Below are 7,613 nucleotides of genomic sequence, written 5' to 3' on the forward strand. Positions count from 1 at the left end.
AAGAGTAAAATAGTTAATAATAGCTACCATTTATCAAGCACTTACCATGTGCCCAAGATCCTGTTTTAAGCCTGTTACATGCATAAGCTCATTTAATAAAATTATTAAATAAACATAATAACTAAGTTTACTATTTAACTGCATAATAGTTTTTTGAGGTAAAGACTTTTTACTCTCCATTTACAGATGAGGAAAATGAGGCCCAGAGAAGATTTATGTTCAAGATCACTTAGTGTGTACATGTGGGAGCCGGGGTTTGAAACCAGATGGTCTGACTTGGGATCCTGTGCTTTTACCCATTATACCATACTGTTTCCTATACTGAAGCAATACTAGGTTCAAGGGTATATATAACAAATTTAAAGTACAGCATATAGCCCCCTCAGCTAAGAAGGTAGCTTTCTAATGGCAAGAAGCCTCAGCTAAGAAGGTAGCTTTCTAATGGCAAGTTTTAGCTAAGAGCTTCACTGAGATTATATCCCTCAAAGCAAAGGGATACATATGAAATATTTTACCATAATTTGTGTGTTCACACTATTTTATGCAATCTTTGCCCAATTGGGAGACATGATTTAGAGTCCCAGCTTTTCCTGTTTTTAAAGGAGGATTAGTAGGAGGTAATGCTTCCTGAACCCCTCACCCACTGAAGCAGCAATACGTGACGGTTCATTAGTCCTGTCTGGGTCAGGGTGGTGGTGGAGTGTTGGAATCCTGGCTCTGCCACTTGCTAGCTCTCTGACCTTGGGCGAATAACCTAACCTTTCTACCTGAATTTCCTTATCTATAAAAGTAAAAAACTAATAACACATAGGGTTGCTATAAGGATTGACTTTGTAATATATGTAAAGCATTTAGAACAGTGCCTAGCACATGTGTTTATTAAATCAGTTCCCTATGTCCTAGTTTTACTGTGTTTAGTTTTTCACCTCTCATCTCCTTAAATACCCACAACAACCCTAAGAAGTAGATCCCATTTTACAGGTGAGGAAACCAACTCTAAGAGATGGTCTTGCAGTAAGTGACTTAGGCTATGACCCCCATCTGTGGACCCAGACCTCTGCATCATTTGCGCCATCTCCCCAACTATAAATCCTTCTACTGGCTACAAACTCCACAAGAAGTCACATTATTACTACCAAGCTTTGAGTTTCAGCCATTCATATATATATTAAAATTTAGTTTATGAGGAACAGTTTATTTCTGTGGAAAATATATTATTACGCCACTCAGATGAAATAATTTAGATTTTAAATTTGTGAAAAGTAGATATTCTAAGAGGTTGAATTTAGTGTATTTCTGTACTGATATACACATCTGAATAGTTTTGTTTAAGGTAGCAAAGGTATTTGTAATGGAATTAAAAGGTATAGTTTCCCTTGGAACAAAATTATACTAGAAGGTGGTATTACTGTTTTACTAAGTCATAATATATTTAGTTTTTGAGAGTAATATTATAACATCTGTTTAAAGTAGACTGGTTTTATGACTGAATTTGTAAAATAAGACTGTTTAAAGACTGTTATATTTAATAACAGTTTTCTCAACCCAACAATTCGGTCACTCTAACTTTGTGAGATTTTAGCAAAGAATTTAGTTGGCTATTTGTGTAAAATTCTGTGCCACATTTAGAAGCCCAGATGGTATAAAGTTACTATGTTCCTGTATAATGGAAAGCTATTATTTTCTAACACTTGACTGAAATTTGTTTTGGAATTCTGATTAGTAGACAGTTGTACCTTCTCAAACTGGGAATTTCAAGTGGGCTTGAAAAGAACAACTAAAATAGTGTATTGCATGAAGGAAATCTTGTAAACAAAATACTGTGCTTCTGCTGAGCACTCTTTCAGTCTGTGGATGTTTCAGAGATTTAGGGGTGAAGAGGACAAGAGAAATGGGAATCAAGACTAATACTTTTCTGTGAAGTATTGACTCATCTTTTGCACCTTTTTTCCATTGCTGTTTTCCTTTATCCACTTGGCGTGCTAGAATGAACGTGCTAATTTGTTATCAGTTATTTACTTGAATATTCATTGATTATTCTATCTGTTAAGATTAGTGGGAGGGAATACAGAAATGTAAAATGTGTGGTACTTAAAGAGTATAGCTGGGGCAGATGAAACAGACCAGTTAAATGTATGGAGGGCTTAGAGAGTAGAGTTTTCGTGAGTTGGAGTAGTTGGAGAAGGCTCCGTGGAGAGGATGGTGGTGGTTGAGCTCTGCTAGTGAGATAGGTGCAGGAAGAAAGCACAGGTGGAAGCACAGAGGCTGGAGTGAGTGTGCCATATGTGGGACTCAGTTCGTCTTATAAACATTTACTGAGTACCTGCTATATTTCAGGAACTGTTGGCTACAGTGATGAATACATTCCCTGCCCCTCTAGAAATGCATAAACTAGTGGAGGAGGCATCTTACCATGATAATGTTGAATGATTGATTGTAATACTGGATATCATTGTCATAAACCTGATCAATTGCATTTCTAGTATATGGTATCATTTTTAGTTATGTTTCAGTAAATTATGAAGTCAAGTTTTGGAAAGGACTCAAATTTTTGTGTATGTATAATATTTTTTAAACTTGTATTATCTATTGCTGCTTAACAAATTACTCCAAAATCTAGCAGCTTAAAACAGCTAGCATTTATTATCTTACCATATCTGTGAGTCAGGAATCTGGGCACAGCTTATCTGGGTGCCTCTGGCTCAGGGTCTGTCACTAGGCTGCCATCAGGGTGTGGGCCAGGGCTGCAGTGGTGTCAAGGTTCGACTAAGATAAGATCTACTTCCAAACTCATTTATATTGCTCTTGGCAGGCCTCAGGTCCTGTTGGCCACAGACGGATGTCCTTGCCACATTGGCCTCTCTTGGGGCTGCTTACTTACCACATGATAGTTTGCCTTCCCCCAGGAAGAGAGATCTGAGAGACAGCAAGTGAAAAATGTCCCTAAATGGAAGCCACAGGCTTTTTATAACCTCTTTGGAAATGTAATCTCGTTACTCCTGCTGTTAGAAGCTAGTTACTAAACCTAGCCCATATTCAAGAAACAGAATAACCCAACGGTGTATATACCAGGAGGCAGGAATAACTAGAAGCCAACTTAGAGGTTGCATAAACTAGGGCTCTGCAAGTTACTGGTGTGTGCTGAGTACTTCTGAGTCTTTGGGGTAGAAGCTAAGGAACTTTTCTGATGGGAAAAAACAGGAGTAATTAACCAGAACCGAAGTGTTTTTGATAAAGGTCTATACACTTAGTTTCAATGTTGAATTACTCTCTAGGATAGAAGATTATTTATAAATGAGAACAAAGCTATTGTGGCCAAACAGAGATAAATTTTACAGTTTTGCTTCAATGTAAGTAGTAGGTAAGTTCCAGTAAGAATTGTATGCTGTGAATTGAATCATTTAAAATGAATTACAGGAACTCAGTCTTTTAAAGGAACTTGATAGAAATCTTTTTGATTATATTCTGCTTTCAATTGCAATCTCTCTCTCTCTCTCTCTATATATATATATATAGGTAGATAGATAGATACTTGGAGAGAGATCGATCAATTTACATGTACAGTGTTGAAAGGTTGAATGGTGTTAGAATGAAAAGAACACAGAGTTTTGAAAACTGAGATTTGTGGTCTGGCTTCACAACCAATTAGAAATGTGACCTTGGGTAATCCTGTTGATCTCTCTGAGCCCTAGTTTTCTGTCTGTAATACAGAAAAACCTTGACATGAAAAATGATAAATTTATGAAATTTAATATCTTCATTTTCTTTCAGAAAGGATATAATTCTATTAAGTTCAAACGTCTCACTACTTACCAGTTTTCTGTCTGGATTCTAACCTTGAAAATGCTGCTAGATAATTCTTGAGCTCTGTATTATCATTTTACCCAGAAAAGACCAGAGTACCCTTGCTTATTTTACACGTGACATATATGGCATTGGTACTTTGGAAGCCGTAGCAGCATATAGGGAAGACAAAGCAGTTCAAGAGTACTTACTACTTCAAAGGTGGTAAGATAACATTTATACTGAAATTATTGCAATTTTACTGCAGTTAGATTTTCTATTACAACATGAAGACTTTTTGACTGGAATCTATATTGAGAAATACTTTGAGCAAGGAAGTTTATTAGGTGGCTATATACATGTTTACCTACTAGCAGTGAACAAAACTATCTGTGATGTTGGGAATGGAAGAAAGAATTCTTATTTGTGAATTACTTTATAGATTTTTTTCCCTTATTTTGATGCATTTCAAGACTGTTCTCCAACAATCCTAGATGAATGAAATGGCTTTTACAAGATATTTAAATTCTTTAATCTTCAAGTTTTGCTCATAAAATTCACTTGTGAATTTGATCTATCTTGGAATATGGCAGCTACCCTAACCAATGGTATATATAGAGAATTTTAGGTTACAGATTACTTGAACCAAAGCGTGATTCACTGTTAACTTTTTTCCTCCTAATGAAACTATAGTAACAATGTGAGTATAACTAAGTTTGTTCTTATATGACTTGTCATGGATAATCATGTCCACTATATAATGCTTTGCTATTACTTGATTAATATGAACCTATGCTCCAGTACCAGGTTTGTAATAGAGTCATTCTTGGCTGCATTTGAAGCTTTCAAGTTGAAATGAGCTTGTGATAGGATTTTAATAGATTCATGCAAAGCAGAGATGCTTCTGTTATATTTTTCTTCTGCTTTTCAAATTAACATTGATTTATTAACATCTTCGTAAAAAAATACTTTGCAACCTTCCACAATGGAATTTTAGCTGTGATTTAGCTAGAATATAATACTTTGCTTAAATTAGCCTCTTGGTTTTAGGAAATGTATTGATAGAGAGTCTTAAGTCTCCTTTCTTGGAAAAACTGGTTGAGTAACTCTTTTATCACAAGTCTCATAGTGTATAATTTGGTGCATCATTGAACAGAAGAGAATTCATGGAAATTTTTAGATTGTGTGAAATCATACACTGTTGGTAAATTCTTTGTTTCATAGGACTTTAAAATGGAGTTTTGATTTTCATTATGAGCATTCAACTAGACCTTACTATTTTACAGGTTTTGTTTGTTTTTTTCATTACTAGGACGGGAAACAATTCACTGTCTAAGCCAGTAGACACTGAAGTGCTAAATTCACAGAGAAAGAATAACTGACTTAAATTACAGTTTTAAAGAATGGGTATGTAATGGACACATTTTGGTGTTTGATCTTTCTGTATGAGGAGCAAAGACACTTTAGTGCACTACTGTGTCTTATTTACAAATATTTTAACAAAGGAACTAAAAGGACTTGGAAAGATGCCTATTACTGTTTTCTTCTGATCTTGTTCCTCCCCACAACCTATTGATTACAAAACATTAGCCTACTGCCTAATATGTTTTTATAAGGATATCTGTCTCTAGATCCTCTAAGGATCTGTGTTCAACTTTTATTAAGAGCAATGGTGCGTTTTGTTACAGGTTTTAGAATCCTGTCATTTATACCAGACAGTTCTGTGTCTAGATGATGGTTATGACAACTAACATGAATTATGTGTGTCCCCCATGCCAAGCAGTGTGCTAAGTACTTTATGCATTACCTCACTTAATGCTCAGGGGAAACTTAGAAGTATTGTTATTATGGTAATTTATCAGTGAGGCAACTAGGGCTCAGAGAGGTTAAGGAATTTACCCAAATCAGAGCTGCTTTGGGTGGTTTATTGTCCTTGCATCCTGTTTTACTAATAGCAACTATCTCTGAAAGCCAAAAGGAAAGTCAGTTTCTTACTTGGTGCAGACTCAACCTTTATCCTGCTTGTCCTGTTGCTGAAGGCACCCATTTAAGGACAATGGGAAACACAAAATACTTAGGGTGCCCTTCCTTACCAAAACACATGAGTAGAAAAATGGCAAAAGATCAGTGCCAGACTGGATAACTGTGTGTGTGTGTGTGTGTGTGTGTGTGTGTGTGTGTATGAGAGAGAGAGAGAGAGAGAGAGAGAGAGAGAGAGACTGCGTAACATATAACATCATCTATATTAGTATATATTATATGCTGCTCTATGACCTAGGAATCATCCTTGATTTCTCTTTTGCCCACATTACAATCTATCTTGGAGTCCTGAAGGTTCTGTCTCCAGAACACATCCCTAATTCACCCACCTGTTTCTGCTTCCACTGTTAGAACTGTAGTGTAACACTGGTCATCTTGCCTGGACCATTGCAGTGGCCTCCTGATTTCTTCCAGCCTTTACTGTTGTCCACCTGCAGTCTACTCACAAAGTAGCCAAAGTGATCTTTCTTAAAGCGTGAAGGAAATCATCTTACCTGCCTAAAACCTTTCAATGGCTTTTCGTTGCAGAGGATATCCAATTTCTTACCCTCTAGCCTTGCTTACTATGCTTCAGACACACTGGCCTTCTTTATGTTTTTCATACTTAACAAGTTCGTGTCTGTCTTAGGTCTTTGTACCTGCTGTTCCCTCTACCTTAGCGGCTCTGGTCATTGATTATCTTGTGTCTAACTCTGTGTCATTTACGTCTCGGTTCAAATCTCACCATCTCACTATAGCTGTCCCTAACTAATCAAGATACCCACAACCATAAGACTCTCTCATATTATCATGTTATTTTCTTTACAGCCCTTTTCGCTCTTCAGTGTTATGTTAATTTAATTTATTGCTTGCTTGTTTGGTATCTATTTCTAACCCCATCAGAATGTGAACTTGAGAGCAAGGCCTCCCCTGTGCCTCGAAGAATGTGCTTGGCACATAATAGGCGCTCAATATTTTTGAAATGAATGAATAAATGAAATTTTTCATCTAACTTTAACATTATATTGTGAATATTTTCTCACAATCTTAAATATTTAGAACAAGGGGTGTGAACTTTATCCACAGTCCAGATCTGGTCTAAAGATATGTTTTATTTGGCTTATTACATAATGTTGTCTGAAGTATCGCTTACAGGCAAGTGCACATATCTTAAGCATACAACTCGAATTGAGCTAATGTGTATACCAATGTAACCATCTCCCAGATTAACATGTAGGACATTTCTGGTACCCAAGAAGACACTCTCATATCCCTCTCCAGCCATTGTCCCTCCCACAGGATAACTTGCTTAGAGTTAATTTTTTAAAATTAGCTTCTAACATTTAAAACTTGAGAAATTTCACATAAAGTCCAGAATTCCAGTATCACTTAAAAAATTCAAAGATCTGTCAACACAGGACCTGCTTTCTCTTTGGCCACAGTTTGTGATAGGTGTTCAAACAGTTAGCATGTGTTCCCCAGTTTGCCTGCAGTCTTCACCCGTCTTCCTTCTGTCCCTGATCTTGAAATTAATTGCTAGTTGTCATAATTTCATTTGAATTGTTTTTCTTATGATGAAGAAATATTTCTCTTCCATTGTCTCTATAAAAAGGTAAAAACATGAATGGTAGAAAAGGCGTCTTATATGTAGTCCACTTCATTCATTTGTATTTCTGGCCTTTTGGGTGTGTGTTAGGCACCCTAATTCTACACAACTGTGTTTAAATTATGCACAATGTTCTGTTGTATGTATCATTTATTTGCCCAGTCTCTGTAGAACATGTAAGTTATTTCTGGTTTTTTGATATTAT

General features: G+C 36.2%; 1 protein-coding gene across 4 annotated transcripts in view; it reads left to right on the forward strand.

Moving 5' to 3' along the window:
* The window catches only part of SSX2IP (synovial sarcoma, X breakpoint 2 interacting protein), a 41,674-nt gene that overhangs the window by 10,318 nt on the left and 23,743 nt on the right, over window positions 1-7,613 (forward strand). Inside the window, exon 1 of one of the 4 annotated variants that reach the window (XM_012661183.1) lies at window positions 187-236. The exons of the other annotated variants lie outside the window; for them this stretch is intronic. The gene's annotated coding sequence lies outside the window, so the exon portion shown is untranslated. Of the gene's footprint in view, window positions 1-186; window positions 237-7,613 lie in introns of those variants that run through there. 4 annotated transcript variants of the gene reach the window in all.

This window comes from Propithecus coquereli, unplaced genomic scaffold, assembly GCF_000956105.1.
Source record: "Propithecus coquereli isolate 6110/MARCELLA unplaced genomic scaffold, Pcoq_1.0 Scaffold7, whole genome shotgun sequence".
Lineage (NCBI taxonomy): Eukaryota > Metazoa > Chordata > Mammalia > Primates > Indriidae > Propithecus > Propithecus coquereli.